Genomic DNA, 21,940 nt, shown 5'->3' on the forward strand with positions numbered 1-21,940 from the left:
TATGATCTTAATAGCTTAAGGCTGTTACCTTTAACACCATAAAAGTCCATTTTTTCGAGTAGTAGTGTATGTTCTACACAGTCAAAGGCTTTGCTTATGTCACAAAAAGTCACTTGAGCAAAGCATTTATCTTCAAATACTTGATGGATGTATTTAACAACATTGTCTATGGCATCAATAGTTGACAGATTTTTCCTAAAGCTGTACTGTGATCCACTTATTAATCCTATGTTATCAAAGTAAACAGATAATTGTTGGTAAATTATGCATTCTAGAACTTTTGAAAAAACTGGGACTATGGGTATTGGCCTGAAACTTGAGACAGAATTTTTATCTCCTTTTTTATGTACTGGAACTACCCTAGACAGTTTAAGCTCATCAGGGAAAAAACCCTCCAGTATACACTTGTTTATACAATATGTTAGGGGGTAAACTATACAGTCTATTACTTTCTTCAGCATGTTACAAGACAGGTAATATATGTCTACACTGTTTGATGATTTTAACTGCTTCACTATTCTTAACACAAAACCAGGTGAGACCTCAATTGAAAGTACTTGTGTTTGTTGATGACCTAGCAACATTTTTTGACAGTAACTGTGATGAGCTGATTTCAAGTTTGATTATAGCACTTCCTACTTTCTCAACTGATTTAATAAAACAGTCATTAAATTCCTGGGGAGAGATATTAATTTTGTATCTTCTTTTATCTTTGGTGACACTATTTATTAGTGTCCATGCTGCTTTGCACTTATTGGTGGATTTCTCAATACTTCTGAGATTGTGTGCTTGTTTGGCTTCCACAATTGCTTTTTTGTACTCATTCGTAGATCTAACATAGGCTAATTTAGCATGGTTGGTTTTCAGATTTCTACAAATATTGTACAACAACATAACTTGATTTTTCATAGTAGACAGCTGTTTTGTATACCATGTATTTTGTATATTTGAAACTTTTGCTTTTAGCACTCTGTCACTTACTTTGCAATTCTTTATTGGAATGCAGTCATTAAAGTGTCCCAAAAATGCTTTAAGAAACCTATCAAATAGTACCTTTGCTGGCAGATAATTGCTTAGAGTATAATGTGTGTCATCATAACACACGCCAAACCAATCTCTGTTAGAAAGGGATTACGAAACCTGTCAATTTTCTCATCTGTGACTGGTCTAGTGACCCCAACTTCTGGGACAGGCTTATTTACGTTATGGTGAGTGTTATACTTATAACACGGAAAACACCATTTACTTTCACTATGTAATATTTTTATTGGCACACAATAAATCAAAACACAAAGAAATTGTTTTCGACAGTCACGGTAACAGTCATGAGGAATGTCTCACACCAACTAGTCAACAACCAAAGTAAGTAAAACGAAGTACAAAAAAGAAAAGATATTAATATTTCCTGGCAGTTCTGCCACCGAGCCCCACCCCCTCGAAGAGCGTCGAGCGCATAGGAGGAGTGATGAGGAGTAAGTGATAAAGGGAAGGTAAACATTTAAGGCATGACATAATCTTGAAGTCTGAGAGGTGGCTGTATGGTGCAGCCAGCACGGGTGATAGCAATAGGGGTAGGAGGATTAGGGGAAGACGAAGGAGAAGGGCGGGTTACTCTTATAAATAAAACATTATTGGAGTCTACATAGGCTGAAATGTCATTTTGTGAAGTACCAGGAGCCACATTGAAGCACTGTAATAGCTTAACGTCTTTCTGGTCAGATGGTACAGAATTGTTTTGAATTTCAAATAAAAAAAGAAAAGTGTCCACAAGTTGTATTTTTATAGAGTCCACATCATAGTCACTCAAGTTCACTTGAAACACTAGTTCATTACTGCTGGCACTCGGAGGCGTGAAGTATAGAAGAGGGGGCTTTAGTTGCAGAGAGTGTTTGATTAGCTTGTGGAGAAGGGAGAGGACAGGCCTCTGAAGTCTCCTGCAAAACAAATTCATTATCATGTATGTCGGTGTCATTAAGGATCCATGCTGATTTCAAGCGCTCAATGGACACGACAGATGGCTTGTTCTTAAAGAGGATTGTATAAGTATTTTCAGAGTGTGACAGGACCCGGTATGGGCCAGTGTAGGGTGGAGCAAGGGGTGGACGCACGGTGTCTTCTCTAAGCATCACATAGTTACAAGAACTGAGGTGTGGGTGAATGAAAACCAGAGGGGTAGCATGCGATTGATGTTGCGGAAAACGTAACTTGGCGATATGCTGTCGAACCTGTCGTACCAACTCGGGAAGTTGATCCTCGGGAAGTAGAGGAGGGTCATCAAGAAAAGCCACCAGAAGTGCGAGGTTTTCTCCGTATACCATCTCAGCAACTGAAGCTTTAAGGTCTTCTTTGAAAACCGTCCTCAAACCTAAAAGGACCCAGGAGAGTGCCTCAGTCCACGAGGAAGAATGACGCATGAGAGCGACCTTCAGGGTATGGTGCCATCGTTCTATTAGGCCGTTAGGTTGCGGGTGACAGGCTGTAGTTCTGAATTTGTTGATACCACACAGTTGACAGAGGCAATTACACAGATTAGATTCAAACTGTCTCCCCTGGTCTGTGGTAAGTGAAGTAGGGCAACCAAAATGAGAAAGCCAATGGTAGACAAAAGCGTTAGCTACAGTGTCAGCCGTAATGTCCGCGATGGGGATAGCCTCAGCCCAACGTGTGTTACAATCTATCATGGTCGGTAAGTAATGGAAGTTGTTAGATATCGGTAACGGACCGACGATGTCCAAATGGACATGACGGAATCTACCTGAAGGCACAGTAAATTTGCCTAACGGGGGCTTAGTATGTTTGTGTATTTTCGCTCTCTGGCAAGGTATGCATGCTCTCACCCACCGATTACAATCTCTTTTTACATTAGGCCAAACGTATCTCTCTGTAATGAGGCGCGAATGCTCGGGTGAGCGAGATTGTGGATTGTGTCGAAAACGTCTTTCCTAAGAGCTTTAGGGACTATAGGACGAGGATGACCTGTTTTAACGTCACAGCACAAAAAGCAATCATCATTAGGGAAGGGAAGTAGAGCAATTTATAGGAAGTATCAGAGTCAGAGAGAAGGTGCTGTATCTCTGGGTCGGATAGCTGGAGCTCATGTAAGCGATGAGGATCAATAGCTGTCTTCAGGGAGGACAGGCGTGACAGGTAGTCTGCTGCAACATTGTCATTACCCCTGATATATTGAAAGTCTGAAACATATTGTAATACCAAATCCTTATGGCGAAACCTTGTGGGTAGTACATCTAATGCTGGTTTGTGGAGAGCCTCGACAAGGGGCTTGTGATCAGTGTAAACTGTCACAAATCGGGCTTCAATATTTGTACGAAAGTACTTTATGGCCTCATAAATGGCGTAAAGTTCACGATCAAATGCGGACCACTTTCTTTGCATTTCGGTGAGCTTTTTTGAAAAGAAACACAGGGGTGTAGTACCTGTTGGTAGGGTCTGTTGCAAAACTGCGCCAATGGCATTATCACTAGCGTCTGTGGTTATTGTCAGGGAGGCGTCAGGGTGAGGGTGAGACAGGGTAATAGCGTTCACCAAGGCATATTTAAGCAAGTCGAAGGCTCCCTGCATGGTCTGATCCCATTCTGTGTGTCTGTCACCTGTGGTATTCTTTCCATTTAAGGCCTCAGTGAGAGGGACTTGAAGAGATGCCGCATGTGGAACGTGGAGTGTAAAAAAATTTACCATTCCGAGGTATCTACGTAACTCTTTGTAGGTTTGAGGGAGGGGAAGGTCAAGTATTTGTTGTACTCTATCTGAGGTGGGATGAATGCCCTCATTATTGACAAAATGTCCCAGGAAAATAACCTCTGGCTTCTCCAGTTGGGATTTGTCATGATTAATTTCAACTCCATGTCATGCCAATCTATCAAAAACCTGTTGGAGGTGTTCTTTGTGTTCCTCGGCAGTTGTGGAGAAAATAATAATGTCGTTTAGGTAGGCATAGCAAAAATTAAGGCCACGTAGAATGGTGTGAATGAATCTTTGCCAGGTCTGGGCGGCATTCTTCAATCCATAAGGCATAAACAAATATTCATATAGTCCAAATGGGGTGATGATAGCGGTTTTGGGGATATCTTCTGGGTGCATCGGAATCTGATGGTATGCCTTTTTGTAGTGTAACACAGAGAAAAAATTGGCACCGAACATGGATTGTTAAAAATCGTGGAGGTGTGGGACAGGGTAGTTATCAAGTATTGTTCTGGCGTTCAAACGCCTATAGTCTCCACAGAGTCGAAAGGAATTGTCTTTTTGGGAACGACATGTATTGGGGAAGACCACGCACTGTCCAAGGGGCGGACTATACCCAAGCGTAAAAGTTCATTAATACATTCTTTGGCAGCGGTAATTTTTTTTTGCATTGAGGTGTAGGGGGCGAGAACGGACAGGCGGTCCCTCAGTTGTGTTAAGACTGTGACAGACGCCCGTAGTAATGGCCTTGATTTTGTGAATAGGTGTGGCTGAAATACGTGGAGGGACACAGGAAGGAGCGACGTTATCATCGGTGCAGTGTGAGTATTAAAGGGAACTAACCTGAAATATGTTATCATTGAATGGTAGTTCAGTGAAAGCTGCAGTGTTGTCCGCGGAGCTGCGCTATGCGACAGCCGGTGGGGTTCCATTGACTATGGTGTTACTGCAAGAAGGAATCGTTGCGCGCACATGCGCGGCATCACCTGTAACAGCTTTCGCCTCTGTGTTTTGATGAAAGGCGGACGGTGAACCGCAGGGTGGGGGGTTGCTGGACGGGTTGCCGTCTTCGCTGGCCGGGTCGTGGCAGGCGCTGCTGTGGCTGCATATAAACAGTGGTGCGGTATGCAGGTCCCATGTAGTTTCATGTGTGTTATTACTTATAATCTTGATCTCCTCTCTAAACCCGTGCAATTCATCAGTCAGGACATCACAACGTTGAAGTAGCTTTGCACTGTCTTCGGACAGTTGGTCGATTTCAAGGTGTTGCGTAACTAAGTTCACTACGGCAGCTTTAACCTGTAGTGGTTAATAAAAAAGAGAAGAGAAGAAAAGAAAAAGTAAAGGTTGAAAATGTGGGAAGAAATGGTAAATAAAAAAGGGGTTTTATAATCGTAAATGACCGTGAAAAAAGGAAAGAATGAAAAGCAAATCGGACTTCGTATTATAGAAAAGCTATCGGACTTCGTGATTCGGAAAAGCTGTTATTGGGGTGGTTCTTGTGGCGTTTTTGAGCAAAAGTTAAACCAATTTCCACTACAAAAACTATTGAAAAAGAACAGAGAATTACGAAATGTAACTGACAGGGGGAAATGGCGTAGCTTAGAGTTAATTCTTTACCATGTTAACATGTCTTCTTGTTTCGTGCGGCGTCCAGGTCTTCAAAAATCTCCTACTTTATTTCTGCGTGAAAAGTCTGCTCTGAAATCTTGCCATAAGTTTCATTGTCGAGGAATTTCTAATGTTCACAAAACCGTCTTGATATTAAATGTAATTTATTTTACGTTGCTTCCCTCCTCCAAATTTCATAACAACTTCCGCAATATGTCTACACATTAAAATCAGATCAAGACTAGCTAAAAAGTTTTTTACGTCAGCATCAGATCACATCTGCATTAAGCTTCCGCTCTCGAGAGACAGTTAAGAAATGAATAGAAAACAAAAAAAAAAAAGAGTTACAATTTTAGTATTTTCTCTGCCGTCGAGCGCTCATACCGCTGCGATGGGATATTTTTTATCTGAAGGAACGAGTGTAGCGCGGCGAAATTCAAAGTCCCACTACATCGCCCCCTCGACTGTCACGCTAAAATATTTAGCGTGGCAGGCTAGCAAACAATAGAATAGATACACCTAAATGTCAATTATACATATTTTCTTAGGAAAGGCCACGTGCATTCATAGGGGATTATCTTTGTCAATACTTACTTTCTAAATCTATATACTACATACAATTGTTACAGTTTTGATCCTTTTTACACAATTAATATATATTTACATACAGTTTGTTTGAACAAGCTGCTCGCCAGCGCAGTTAATGTTGTGCGCTTCCAGCGTTGGTTTCCCAATGCACCTCTGGCAGCACGTAGTCTTTGCGCATGCGCAATAGCATCACTGAATTTCGCGTGCGGCAGTTTCAAAATGCTGTGTTATGACAATCTTGCACAGTATTCACTTTCACATAGTGTTCATTACAAGTTGTTATTCCAGCATAAATGGCGTGTTAAGTTCGGTGACACCATAAGATTGAGCGTGTCCGTGATCTGAAGCAACGTCCATGTCTTCTGTTACGACACAACACTCCAGGTCCTTGTGCGTTTTCATGACTATTGTTCCCGGGGCATATATGGTCGATGTAGTTTTTAGCCTCCACATCACCTACGACAGGTGCTGAGTTTATTGTCTCCAAAGTGTCTGAAGGCCGGCCAGGAACAACGGCGTCGATGTTCGCAAAGGTAGGTGTTTCACCACGTTGTTTACACTTGCCAACAAACGTTCATTTGCAGTGTGAAAATCCTCATTATCTTCGAAGTAAATTGCAGTTTATATCGATTTACAAACAGTTATTTGGTTTATGCACCATAAGTTTCACAAACAACACAAAATTCGTCGTTTATAACGTTCACAGTTTGCAACACTTTTTTGCAATATTTACATTTTAACAGTTCGCTTTGTCCAAGCATGTTTACATCGTTAATTATGAAAGCTTACATTTCGTGGTCACATTTCAAAATATGTTGACAATATGCAAAGTTTTAACACATACAAATACATATAAATTTACAAGAATATGCATGTGAAATATTTACACTAAAATTATACTAAGTCCCATTGGCTTTCTTTTATTGGGGTATTAATTTTTTTATTCAGGTTTGGACGTGCCAAGGGATATCAGACTTAATATTTAAAGCACGGGCTTTCCTTCATTTATTATTTATTTATTTATTTTTGATTCCATATCTTGTCCAGTGGTTGACCAGGCTTGTAATGCCATAATTAATTTTCTTCATGTCTTTTAATTCGTATCTGAAAGTTTACTGTCACACAATATATTCTTACATTCCATAAACAAACAATACCCAGCTGCAGGGGGTGGTAGGATAATGGAGAAAGAAAAAAAGATAGAATGGAAGAAACTATTCACTACCTATAAACTACCAAATCCTACAGCTAATACACAAAAAGAGAACATAATACATTATAACGTTTGCATCACCTTCAAGGGGTGTGTGAAAAGAGGTGCTTACCGTTTACCAAATCATGGGTAAATGTAAGTGTCCTTACGTCAAGTCTGTGTAGTGTAACATCATGACAGATTCTCTGTGTTGTGATTGTTCATATGACTTAGTGTATTATACCTTAACAAATCCTTGCATGAGTGAATCGCATATCTGCTCAGTACTTCCTCAATATCTCCACTTCTTGTGGATGCCGTCTATACAAATGGAAAATACCTTGCATTACCTGAAAAGTCAAATGTTGTCTTCAAAGTAGATGTAATTTTGTCATCTGTTCGCTAAGTGGAGGTGTTGTACAAGTCGCAAGAACGGCCTTAATAACTCTCCTATCTTTTGCTTCCTCAGGGTTTTCTGTCGTGTGTAAGTATAATAAAGGCTAACATGGCACTAAATTTCACTTTCGTAAAAAAAAAAAAAAAAAATTTATACAAATGTATTCACATGAGGGCTGTGTAAAAACTATATTTCAACTTAAGTTCCTTAAAATATCATTCTTCTGTCTGAACACGAACTATAAATGTTTTCTTCCACACAGTGGCTTAACAAAACTTAACGAAAGGTTACTAAGTTACACTTCTGAAATAAATTAAAGCTAATGTGTTTCCATGCTACATTCTTATTACACTTATTTCCATAGCTGCGCCCGCATCTCGTGGTCGTGCGGTAGCGTTCTCGCTTCCCACGCCCGGGTTCCCGGGTTCGATTCCCGGCGGGGTCAGGGATTTTCTCTGCCTCGTGATGGCTGGGTGTTGTGTGATGTCCTTAGGTTAGTTAGGTTTAAGTAGTTCTAAGTTCTAGGGGACTGATGACCATAGATGTTAAGTCCCATAGTGCTCAGAGCCATTTGAACCATTTTCCACAGCTTTAATCATCATTATGTTCACTCTGCTTTTCTTGCATTCGTTCATTTTCAAGGGCACTAAAAATAGATTCACATTTAGCGTCTTGTACTCACGTGTTCTAACTCATCACAAATGTTTTCTTTCAAACTGAAATTCTTATGTAATCTTAAAGATGTAGATGTTTACTCACTTCTCCATGGAGCACAATATTACCAAAACTTTCTCACTCATTCCTTACTCACATATTCATCATAATATATATATCCTTATACATTAAACATATTCCTAATCAAACATTAATATATCACATACGTGGGGCACTTCCATTCTCATAAACTTCCAATAATATTTTCCTCAAATAATCTCTTGTCTCCATCAACTACTTCACAGTAACTTACCTTCTTATATTAACTTAAATATTAACTCATTCATACTGATCATTCATTCTTACATCCTCATTCATTCTGCTACATACCTATGTCATTACTGATTTCAACAGCTATTATCTCCTGTCATTAGAGTGCCTTGAAATAACTAACTAATTGTTGATTCACCTTATAGTTTACAATTAACAACAAATGTAACCTGTGTAGATCTTATTCCTATATGAATATCTTTTCTCATTCAGTAAGTGTACTCAACTGGGTTTACATTCTCTTCATAATTATGTGTACAAGTGTAACTGCAGTATATAATTTCCATAAATGAATGTTTGTGTTCTTAGGCTGTATAACTTAATGTTCGTGTATTCAATACAAATATTTATGATCTCGTTTTCACAGCAACTTGCTCATGTTCAACTTAGTTATCATTATATTATGTTGTTTTAGTGCACAAAGGGTTTCAAATGTCTGTGGGGATGCAGCCCCCTCGGCTTGTGAGATAACGGGTATTCTAGGGAGTAACAATCTGGGTGAGGTATGCTTGCTACTCTGAAAGGACCTGAATATAATAGCTGCCATTTTCTGTTCAGTTGTTTCAATTTTGTAGCCTTGGGATGTGAACGCAAAAGAACGAGGTCATGAACCTGATAGGTTTGTTAATTCCTGTTCTGCTGTCATTTTGTCGTCGTACCTGAGGAAACAAACCGTCTGAGCCGTTGCGCTCTTACAACACCTCACGACCGAAGCACGAGCGCTTAGCTCGGTCGTCGACTGTTTTCCGTCGTCTGCTGTGTTTGGCCGGGTTCATTGACCAGCTCCACTATCTTTAAATGCGAACATTTTTAGGTTAGGCTTTACCGTGACTGTTACTGACATTAAATGAAACAACAAGTTCACTGTTACCAGTCACCGTTTTATTTATTTCCACGACGCGTTTCGAAGGTTTACATCTCCATCATCGGGTGGATTTACATTAGTAAGTATTACATTTGTGTGTGTGTTGTGTTACGATTTTTGGAGGAACTTGTGGCACTGCCTTCAGTGATCACAGGTTCCTTTTGCTGTCGTAACACATGTATACTGCCACATTTCCTCCAAAAATCGTAACACAACACACACACAAATGTAATACTTACTAATGTAAATCCACCCGATGATGGAGGTTTAAACCTTCGAAACGTGTCGTGGAAATAAATAAAACAGTGACTGGTAACAGTGAACTTGTTGTTTCATTAAATGTCAGCTCCACTATGTTTACATTCCGGACGGTTGGCGCCCACGCGTCAGCTGATGGCGCGCCGCAATTGTTATTGCTACTTCGTGGCGGGGAGTGCATAACTATACTGGGGAACGGCGGTGGATTCCGTGGAGGGTTATGATTTGTCATGCGTGAATTTTGTGTGTTCCACATATTCTGTCGGTGATTGTTGGGATTGTTGTTGTTTTGGTGGTAATTATGTCTGTTATATGTCATGTTCCTGTCAAAGTAGCCGGGGTTGTACCGGTTATTCTCACGTCTCCTATTGCGGTTGTTTTTGTACTGTCTGTGATTTTCATTTTGCATGTAGTTACCATTTTGATATGGGTGATAATTATTGTTGTTATTATTATTATTCCACGAATTTCTGCGGTTGTTCCTACCATCATACACGTTTCCATTTGAATATGTTTCGCGCGCAGGCATCGTATTGTGTCGCGGCGCGGACGGATGGTTCCACCAACCACTGTCACTACGGTTCCTTTGGGGTGGGTGCTGATTTTGTTTACTGATATGCATAAAATTTGAATGGCGTGAATCGCCTCTGTAAACTACGTCCTTTTGATCTAAGAAGTTTAAGAAAGTCTTAACGTCATTCTCCGGTACTCCTATTAATCTGTCTCGGTATGGAAAGGGTAAGTGGCTCTTTGAAGTGTCAATTATCGCTGGCAAGTCGGCTGGTTTGGACCAGTACAGTGTCTTGTCTAGGTACCTCTCAAAGTATTGTCTTAATGTCTCTTTTTTTAGGGTCATAGGTCTCGGGGTTGCACACTTCTCTCCTTAGACTCTGTTGCTCATTCTCGGACCAGAATTCGTCCAAGAAAGCTTGTTCGAACTGTTCAAACGTAAGGCACCGCCGTTTCATGGCGGCACCCCACTTAGCTGCTCGTCCTCTCATGAGATTGGTGACGTATCTGATTTTATCGACTTCTGACCAACTACGTGGAAAAACACCGTCAAATGATCTAATAAACACAATAGGGTGGACTTTGTGCTTGTCCTCACTGGAAAATGTCTGGAAATACCCATCTCTTACAAACGTGTCATCAACCATGCTGGTTGGCGTAACTGTATTGATGTGATTTAGGTCACTTGCTACTCTAGGTGTGGTACTGTAATATTGCTCGTTTGGTGCAAAAGAAAGCGGCACATTGTAATTTTGATTTGAAATAGGTGATTCCACAATAGGTGTTCTGTCTGTGTCATTAGCCATGGTTTTAGCTGTTTTGTCGTTTCCTGACGATGCGTTTGCACCAATCGCCAAACACCGCACAACATTGTCTCGTAATTTTGTCACTTCGTCTTCTATGTGTTTTGTCTCGTCTTTAACATGTGTCTTTATTTTTGAAAGTATGACTTGTGTAATTGTTTCAAGTTTTTTTGTTCAGATAGTCGTCACACAACTTACATTTGTGTACAATTCTTTTGGCCATGTTGGTGTCGTTGTTTAGTGACGCGAGGTCCGCTCGATCTTCTAATTTTTCTATCTTTTCTTTGAGGTGGGTTTGTTCAAGAACTACCATTGTGAGCTGTTGGGTAATATTTCACACTTCTTCAGTCAGCTTTTCTTGGGTGGAGCTAGCTGAAGTGTGGGCCTGAGCTAACTCTTCCACACGAGTGTTCACTTCCTGCTGCACATTAACTATTTGAGTTAACTGATTCTCACATCGGGTGATATTGTTTTTTGTTTCATGTGTGAATGTAACAAAAGTTTCTTCCTGTTTAGTGACTCGATTGGACAATGTCTCAAATCGCTGACTGAGCTGTTGAGTGGTGTTATTTAATTCTGTCATCTGTTTTGTCGTTCGTTCAAAATTTTCGGTCATAGTATGGTTTAATACGTCAAATTTTTCGTCGCTTTTATCTAACCTTTGTTTAAAGTCCTGATCAACTGCGTCCAGTTTTGCGTCAATTTTCTGACTAACGTCTCGTTTCATGTCTGCAAATAACTCTAATAGTCTGTCCAGTTTGTCTGTTTCCTGTGTTCGATTTGTGTCACAATGCTGAATTTGTCTCATATTCGGTTCTGACATTGATGTTAACAATGGCGCTGACGGTCTAGTCTCGCGTCCATTCCACATTTCGTCATTTAAAGTCGCCATCTGTGTGTTATCACAAATGTTGCGAGTTTGAGGCAAAATCATTGCATTGATCTGTGAACTGGTCCATGGAGGGAAACGCGGACTTTCTTGTTGGTTGAACGATGAATCTACTTCACTTAACTCATCTGCCGAAACTATCTCTACCTTACCGCATTCCATTGTAATAGGATGTATAATCGTAAGTGAAAAAGGGAAAAATAGAAGTCTGATTAATAAAGATTTGACTCAAATTTAGGTTGAAATATTTTCTCGTCAATGTAAATGATTGCTCTATTGAAAACAATTGTTGAGAAAGATGCAGCAGGGCGGACAAAATTTTTCGTAACAAATGACTGGCGGTCAAATTCACGATCTTCACATGCTACAACAATACTGCAATTACCACAAACTACAATAGAGATAGATAATTTTGGAAAAATCTAGAAGAAAACTACAGGATGTGTGGAAAAGGAAAAATGGATTCTGCAGTTGGCTATTGAATGCTTGAATGAAACATAATTGTGTGACTCACCATTAAATTTTCTGTCCTGCAGCGGCTGGTCAATCACTTCTGCGTAAATCGTATTCGTCAAAATATGGATTTTCTTGATACATCTCCATCGGATAATCACCAAAAGGTCTCAAAATAACAGTTTTGCATCAATATATGCCATGAAAAGAAAAACAGATTGAATTAGTTACAAAAATTCTTTACAATATTGTTGTATAATCATTTGCTTAGGTACAATAAAGTTGGTCTTTTCGTTACCCTTTAAGCTTCAGGATTTTTGGTTATTCTCTGTTGGGAAAAAATACAAATTAAAATTTCAAATTTGCTCAAAAACGACACATCCGAAATTTGCGTCCTGTCGCGGTCGCCAGTTGTAGTGTTTAATAAAAAAGAAAAAAATGAGAGAGAATAAAAGGTTGGGAGAAATGGTGAATAAAAAGGGGGTTTTAAAATCGTTAATGACCGTGAAAAAGGGAAAGAATGAAAAGCAAATCGGACTTCAGATTATAGAAAAGCTATCGGACTTCGTGATTCGGAAAAGCTGTTGTTGGGGTGGTCCTTGTCGCGTTTTTGAGCAAAAGTTAAACCAATTTCCACTACAAAAATTATTGGAAAAGAACAGAGAATTACGAAATGTAACTGACAGGGGGAAATGGCGTAGCTTAGAGTTAATTCTTTACCATGTTAACATGTCTTCTTGTTTCGTGCGGCGTCCAGGTCTTCAAAAATCTCCTACTTCATTTCTGCGTGAAAAGTCTGCTCCGAAATCTTGCCATAAGTTTCATTGTCGAGGAATTTCTAATGTACACAAAACCGTCTTGATATTAAATGTAATTTATTTTACGTTGCTTCCCTCCTCCAAATTTCATAACAACTTCCACGTCTGCATTAAGCTTCCGCTCTCGAGAGACAATTAAGAAACGAATAGAAAACAAAAAAAGAGTTACAATTTTAGTATTTTCTCTGCCGTCGAGCACTCATACCGCTGCGACAGGATATTTTTTATCTGAAGGAACGAGTGTAGTGCGGCGAAATTCAAAGTCCCGCTACAGACCTCTTCAGATAGAATAGAAACTGTCTCTCTGTCTAGTTGGCAGGACGTATTCGAGCTGCATTCTGTCGGCGTGGATGGGGAAAATCTCGCTGAAAATTTTTGTTTAAAATCCACTGAGCAGAGGGCAGATGTAATTAAGTCCAAAGAAAAGTTATGAGCAGTTAAGAAGTCCAGTCCTAATACTGGTTCGTCGATTTCTACTACCGAAAATATCCATTCATAATTATATGTATCATCGAAGTAAATGCGAAGTTGCGTTACACCATAAACCTTTAATGAGGAATTGTTGACTGCTCTGATTTGGTGAGGTGAATGCGTGATTGTAGAAGTGACCATTGAACGTGGAATGATATTCACATCGGCACCAGTGTCCACTAAAAACCATTTCTGAGAAGCTATTCCTATATACAAAAGCCCGAGGGAGTAATTCGGAAGTACTAGCCTGTGATCTGTTAGGCGACTTGACGTCAAAGTGCGGACCGTTGTGCCTATAGCGGCCCGGCGTGTGTGTTTGGGTGCATTACACAGGGTGAGCGGCAATTCCTGGCTGTATTACCGTAAATGGAGTTATACCAGCAGAGAGGATAAACTTGCTGATCCTGTGTTGTTACCAGGTGAAGGACGTCACTTGAAGCTGTGGTATGGGATGGTGAAGGACGGTGTGGAATCTGGTGCTCAGCCAGTGTACTCTGTCTGTTGTTTTGGAAAGATCGGCCTCTGCCACATGGGGGAGGCGTAATATCGAGGGGGGCACATGTAGATAACTTTCTTCTGTTGATTATCTTATATGCGGTGTCGGCCAGCAATAATTTCGCTTGTAGAGGTTCCTGATCGTGTGATCAGAGCTAGAGTTGGATAGCTTGCGGCAGCTTTGCAACCCAGAAAGAAAGTAAAGCTTCATCTGGCATAGTTTTGCTATCTAAGACTGCACTGATACGTCGCGACAGTTGTGAAGGAGTCGAGTCTTTGAGATGAACATCTTGCAGTATGTATAAAACAGACTCTTGCGTAGTCTCAGCTAGACGTCGCAGATCTGTTGTTTTGACAGTGCGTAACGATTTGTGTGGGCCGCCGACAGCCACTCAGCGTGGTCCTCTAGGGCATTAATAAGCGCAATAAATTTAGCACTGTCTGAATCGATGTTTAGGGCGGTGAATATAGTCTCTGCCAAAATAAATCACGTATGCTGATTGTCCATCGTGAACCTCGGTAATTTAGGAATTTTCTCACTCTTGTGTTGTGGATGTAACAGATTTGATAGCACAGCGGACGGGAGTGGCGGAGTGTTTATGAAGCTGTCACTCGCGGCGTTCGCGGCGGCTGGATTAAACACGGCTGGCGCAGGAGGCACGGCAGGCGCAGCCGGGGCTGCAGAAATAATCGGGGCAGGACGACTGTCCAACCAGTAATTGTTGTCACTGAAATTTATACCCATCTGTTTTTGTAGTGAGTCTTGTAGTGGGTGGGGAGAGAATGTGTCCAAAACCGATTTATCAGCAATATATGGGGAGCTCCAAGTGATCTGTGGGCTCGAAAAGTCTGTGAGGTTCATAGTGTTGCGGCACTGTTGCACACTACATATCACAGGAGGTTGTACGTACGATGCACTGTGAGTCACAAATTTAGGCACAGCACTCATGATTGGTTTGTTATAGATGAACATAGAAAAAAATTTCACAGCAGGTGACATGACTGACAATGCTGAAAGAGTCCACAACGGCATTGTTGATGACGGAGAAAACTCCACGGCGTTGTACTTATCTTCCAATTTTATCCCAGTTGTTGGTGGCATTGTGTGTAGGAAACCGTGAAAAGGCAGTGTAGAGGCACCATTAGTATCATGTTGTAGTCCAAAAGGAGCGGAAGGTGAGCGATGTGGAGATGTCGAAATAAACGGCCACATTGTCGAATCGGACATATGTTGCGCGTCGGAGGTCACCAGTCTGGCGAGTGTTATACTTATAACATGGAAAACACCATTTACTTTCACTGTGTAATATTTTTATTGGCACACGATAAATCAAAACACAAGGAAATAGTTTTCGACGATCACGATAACAGTCATGACGAATGTCTCATACCAACTAGTCAACAACCAAAGTAAGTAAAACGAAGTACAAAAAAGCAAAGATATTAATATTTCCTGGCAGTTCTGCCACCACGTTACTCTTATCAAGAGGGAAACTACTTGTATAATTTAAAGATACTGAATCATGATCATAATAAGGAAATACTGTCACACAACATGATTTTTCTGTTGTTTTAAAATTTACGAAAATATTGTCAAGACATGCACGTTCTCCTGTAGGCTTGTTATTGACTGAATGTAAGTTGCACTGTCTTAGTAGGTTTTGGAGTTCAGTGATAGTACATTTTTGTGTTGTAACATTGAAATTAGCATTCACATATCCACCCATCACAATATCATAATGTATCCATCTAGTATCTGTAAGTACATGTAACAGCAGTTCCAGTTTTTCTAAAAATACATTGCTTATACCCTTAGGTGACCTGTATAGGGAAATTACAACTAACTTAAAACTGAAACTTCCTGGCAGATTAAAACTGTGTGCCCGACCGAGATTCGAACTCGGGACCTTTGCCTTTCGCGGGCAAGTGCTCTACCAACTGAGCTACTGAAGCACGACTCACGCCCGGTACTCACAGCTTTACTTCTGCCAGTACCTCGTCTCCTACCTTCCAAACTTTACAGAAGCTCTCCTGCGAACCTTGCAGAACTAGCACTCCTGAAAGAAAGGAGTGCTAGTTCTGTCTATTACTATACCAGCAGCTTCAAAGTTTTGTTCATCACACAGAAAATCTAGATCTAATCTACTGACTGTGTCGCTAAGTGACTTGTTAACATAGATTGCCACACTACCTCTTAATGCAATTTTCTGCAGTAGCTACTGGCTAGAGTATAATTATCAAATTTAATAAATATAAGTTCACTCTCACTAGCCCAGTGTTCACTTAACTTATTTTCTAATCCAAAGTCATTGACAATAAATTATTTATCCCTTACTCCTTCAATGTTAAGATAACAGATTATAAAATCAAACCTGTCTTTCTTTACAGATGCACTATTTTGCTGAGAGGCTATTAAATCTCTGGCACTATTTATCTTATGGGATTCTTCCCCTTGCTGCCTTCTACTAAAAAATCATTTAGATGTAATGGAGGTACAGTTTTCCGTTTGCCTGCTACACTTGATACTGCTTGTACTCTTGGAGGTCTCTTCTTTTCTTCTTGTTCATGACATGATCTAAGTGGCTGGGTTCCCACTGTAGGTAGTTCAAATTTTGCTGCAGAATGGACAGCTGGATCACCTGTTGGTACCCTAGTTGCTGAATATGCTGCCACCTTTGTTGTTTCTATTATCTTACTTACTGAATGGGTGTTCTACCTGTTGTAACTGTAGTTACAGCTTCTTCTCTCCCCACACATTCTTTTGTAATCAGTGATACCTGATATTGTGTTACTGCTGCAACTGGAGTACATGGTAGGGAAGATACTTTGCAGGTGTCCTTTACCAGTGGTAGTGGAATAGGATCACTTTTCTTACATCTGGGAGAAACATTATCCACTAACATTTTGATCTTTTGACTGAGCAACGATTTTCCCCATTTATTTAAATGCATTCCATGTGTTGTGAAGTACTCTGTCCCTCTGAACATTAATTAACCACTGGTATAGATGTGTTAAGTGTTACATGATTTAAGTTAGCATCTCACTTTTGTAGAGCAGAAATGGAGAAAGGAGGAGTTGCAACATTCACCAAGAATTGTTATAAATTTAAGAAGATAGACATTCATAAATTCTACCTAGAGCAACATACAGAAGGGTGTGCAACAGAAACTGAATTTCATAATAAGTCCTTCATTGGTAAGTGTATACTGAACACCTGCAGGTAACTTTAATCTGTTCATAACCTGAAGCTCTACTGGTCTGTGATTTTATTGTAAAATTTCTTAAAAACTCTCCCAGTAAGGATATATTACTGTGAGTAACACTATCATTCAACTTAATTCCTACCATATACTTCCAAACTGCTCACAGGCAGCCACTGATAAAATATTTGTAGAAAGGACTAATGAACAAAATTATATTACAAAACCAAAAGGCAATGGCCTCTCAGACTGCGGCATGTAGTTCCTCTTATAAAATGTTATTACTGAAGGAATACAAAATCTGCTGCATCTGAATTCAAGAGGGTAGTCAGTAAACCAAACAATAATTACTTTAGGACATTCATCAAAAACGTGAACTGGAGTGATGTATATAATGCTCAAAGCATAAATGAAAAATACAACACTTTTATAAATAAGGTCCTTACGTTATTTGAATACTGTTTTCCTGCCAAAAAGTAATCCAGGTTAGACCTATCCTTTTCATAATATTTCTGATACTCCAACCTGGACTTCCCACTGCCAGATTATGCCAAAGTTTAGAAAGAAGCCATAGGTTACTCAAGAAATTCAGGTATTGTGTCAGACAAAAAGGAAACTATATCTGTCAGTCAAAAATGGATCTGATTTCATGCTGTAGCTCATTAAATGGCTTGCTGCAAAATACTAAAAATAGTAATACACACATGCAAGCAAATGCATTACAAGGCAAAGATAATCACATCACAAAACAAAATAAAGACAATATAGTATATAGTGAAGTAGGAGACTGGTAGACCGAGACACAAAGATGTGCAGTAGCATTAAGAGTAAATGATACATCAGTTACAGATTTTTGGAGTTTTGAAAAACTTTTTAACAAGCATTTCATAGCTGTTACTAAGAAGATGGGGTTGTCAAGTTCAGTAGATGCTGCTATGGAATATCTCAGACCAGTCATTACAAATAATTTCAACAAAATATGAACCGCACTACATCAGTAGAAATAATGTCCACTCTAAAATCTTTAAAATAAAATGCTGGACCTAAGCCTTTGTTTAAGAATGGATATAAAGAAATTCTGACAAATTTCCATACAATTTCACTATTGCCAGCATTCTAGAAAATGTAGTATACAAATAATAAAGGAAAGAAAACCACTCACCTACAGCTGACTAGTGTATGGCACATAGAAACATGCAACAGAACACTATTTAGTCTAGCTTTCAATCTCATGCTCTGTTATGTTCACAGCCACATAGACACCCAAATGGACTGACTGTTGATTATTGATAGCAATTACCAGGGTAGAGGGAGGTGGAGGGGGCATGGAGAAGGATGCACAAAGCAAGAAAGGAGTAGTGGGATAGTGTGAGGCAGGTCTTTCCACAGATGGTTCAGTAGCTGTATGGCAAGGAAAAAAAAGTTCAGAGGGTGGATCATATAAGATGCAGGGAGATAGAGAGTGGAGAACGGAGAAGAGGAAAGAAGAGGATGATGAAGATGATAAGGGAGGGGAGAGAGAAGGGGAGAAGAGGGGAAAAGAGAGAGAAATGGGGATGAGGAAGAGAGAATGCTTGCATGGGAGTGTGGGGAGGAAGAGTGATGAGAGAAGGCATTACATGATCTGGATGCGGAAGGAGTAGTGTGGACAGAAGAGTAAGATAAGGTGAGGCAATGGGAAACAGGTTAGCAGAAGTTTAGGGCACGGGGATTATTAGATCACCAGATATGTTGGAGACACAATCCCCACATATGTAGTTCAGAGAAGCTAGTGCCCTAGGGAGAATCCAAATAGTTTTCATAGTGAAGCAGCTGATGATGTCATTTATGATGTGGTGAGCAGCATGTTTGGCATGTGGGTGTCAAGTTTGTAGTTTGCCACAATTTGGCAGTGGCCATTCATGCAAGTAGACAGTTGGTCACTTGTCATGCCCACAAGGAATGCTGTACAGTAATTGCAGCATAGCTGATATATAACATAGCTGCTTTCACATGTGGTGCTGCCATTTGCAGGGTGGGATATGTCTGTGACTGGACTGCAATATGAGGTGGTGGGAGGCTGTATGTAACATATTTTGCATCTGGGCTGATCACAAGAGACTGACCCATGGGTTGCAGGAATGGGAACAGGATTGAGAAGGCAGCAGAATAAAACTTTGGGTGCTGTGGGTAGGCTTTCGAGTATGACGTCCTACATTTAAGGCTGCGATTAGAGGTAGTCGTAGCACTGCTGAAGGATGTGGTTGACCTATTCAAGAACAGAGCAAACCAGAAAGAGCACAAAAGTTGGTATAAACAGTTTTCTGTTATGTTTTATATGCTCTGCACTTCAGTCAATTATAGGTGAGTGGTCTCTTTCCTTTATTTTAAGTATTATTTCACCCAAGAATTTCCATTTTTGTTGTACACAGTGAATTTGGGTATGTTCTGTACCATTCCCTTTTACCTTTGTTATTGTCATTCTTTACTTAGCTACAGCTACTTTATCCATTTCGTTCTGCTTAGTATGTCTATAGTTTCCTCTTCTGTACACCTCCTTCAAAACAGACTGCCCATTCTCTGTTGCACAATTTGAACACCCACTGTGGTAATGACCCACTAGGCCAATATGTGCTGTACTATAACTCCCTGCTCTCATGGCGATGGCCCTTTTTCGAACATTTCATCCCAGTGATATTTTTAACACATTTTCCACCAATGACTCATGCTCCCCAACTTGACTGTTAGCTGATTGCACATATTTGTTTACTAATGCATTGCACCATTGAGCATAATTTTTTTGTCACATATTTCAATCTGTCATTGAATGTATTTATTTATTTACTTACACGTCTAGTTCTGTAGGACCAAATTGAGGAGCAAATCTCCAAAGTCATGGAATGTGTCAGTACATGAAATTACTAGATAAAAGCAATAACAAATAAAATAAAATGTTTATGAACCCAAAAAAGTCAAGCCATAAGTTTATGTAAACACAATCAACAATATAACATACAAATCAGTCTAACTTTTCAAGGAACTCCTCGACAGAATAGAAGGAGTGACCTATGAGGACACTCTTCAGTTTCAGTTTGAAAGCATGAGCATTACTGCTAAGATTTTTGAATTCTTGTGGTAGCTTATTGAAAATGGATGCCGCAGTATATAGCACACCCTTCTGCACAAGAGTTAAGGAAGTGGGATCCAAATGCAGATTTGTATTTCTGCCTCATATTAACTGAGTGAAAGCTGCTAATTCTGATATTGTTAACAAGAAATGACAGTAAAGAATATATACACTGAGAGGCCAATGTCAGACTACCAGACTAGTGAACGGGGTTCAACTAGAGTTTATAACGATATGTTTACGTAATGTGTATACATAAACATACAGTTATAAATGTCCCCGTTCTTAGCCGCTAATTATAACAATATGTTTACTTTTGTGCTGTAACATATAGCTATAATCAGCGGTGGAAACATATTTGCGAACGCCGACCGTGTGCGGCTGTTTCTCGCTGGATCGTCTGATCAGTCTGAAGTTGCATTGCGGAAGAGAGTAAATGCCTATTCAAAATATAATTATTTTTGGATAGCTCAACATGAATTTCCTAAGGGACCGTAGTTTATCATGCATTTACCAATAGAATATGGCGCGGAGAAAATATTTCGCCGCATACAACTTCCGTCCGATTTCGACGAAAGAATTCGTGTCTGTGAACTCTCTATTTGGCAGAAACATAGAGAAAATTAAATAATTTCATGAAGAACTGAGACATAGATTCTATATTAAATGAATAGTCCATACACCAGTTCCAATTAACTCTGAATTTATGGCAATTAATAGACGAACTTACACTGCAATGAAGGATTTAACATGGATGCCGTTTTGACTGGCGCTTCTCGTAATGAAAACAATTCCTTTGACGTTTTCACATACACGTCGCACAATAAATCTACTGCTGGGCACTTTTAGTATTACACATTTACTTTACACTAGAACAATATTATTTTTAACAATAATAATACGGCGGCAAGACATGCGCGTCCGACACACGTTACAGGAGACAAGAGAAGAATGAGTAACTGTTCATCGAGAATATCTCGTACATAAAAAAAAAAAAAAAAAAATGTGTAAAAAAGTGTTCTTCTTCTGTCCGTTTTTCGCGCCGCGGTTTTCAAAGTCAATAACTCACAGCATCTCTGACGGCGCTTCGACAATAAACAAGTTACGTCACAGGTCGTTCACCTTTTACATTCTCGCAACATTATTTGCTAACTGTAGCTGTTGCCGAGCGACTGCTCGATTAGTGAATGATTTAAAATGATTAGGCAATCACATAATGTTAAAAGTTTCACGAACTTACACCACTTATTGCCCGAACTGCCCATTTCTGAGCCAAAAATATCCTTTGAGAATCGGAAGAGTTACCCTAAAATAAAATATCGCGTGACATAATCGAATAAAAATAAGCAAAGTAGACTAACTTCTGTGCTGCACGATCACTTACTCCAAATACCGCTCAAATAGTAAAAATGTCAGCATTAAGTCTTTGAACAAGATCCTGAATGTGGGCTTTTCACGACAGTTTACTGTCTATCTGAACACCTAGTTATTTGATCTGTTCAGTTTCACTAATAATATTCCCAGTCTGTGAAGCTAAAACATCAGGTTTTGTTGAATTGTGTGTTAGAAATCTTAAAAACTGAGACTTACTGTGATTTAGT

The 21,940-nt window shown here is 39.7% G+C and overlaps 1 long non-coding RNA gene across 1 annotated transcript in view; it reads right to left on the reverse strand.

Annotated features, from left to right (window-relative positions):
* Positions 1-21,263, reverse strand: part of LOC126250837 (uncharacterized) — a 32,972-nt gene extending 11,709 nt beyond the window's left edge. Inside the window, exon 1 of the long non-coding RNA XR_007545717.1 lies at positions 21,070-21,263. This is a non-coding gene — a long non-coding RNA (uncharacterized LOC126250837). The remainder of the gene's footprint in view (positions 1-21,069) is intronic.
* Between the last annotated feature and the right edge of the window lie 677 nt (positions 21,264-21,940).

The sequence above is a fragment of the Schistocerca nitens genome, chromosome 1 (assembly GCF_023898315.1).
Source record: "Schistocerca nitens isolate TAMUIC-IGC-003100 chromosome 1, iqSchNite1.1, whole genome shotgun sequence".
NCBI classification, from domain to species: Eukaryota; Metazoa; Arthropoda; class Insecta; order Orthoptera; family Acrididae; genus Schistocerca; species Schistocerca nitens.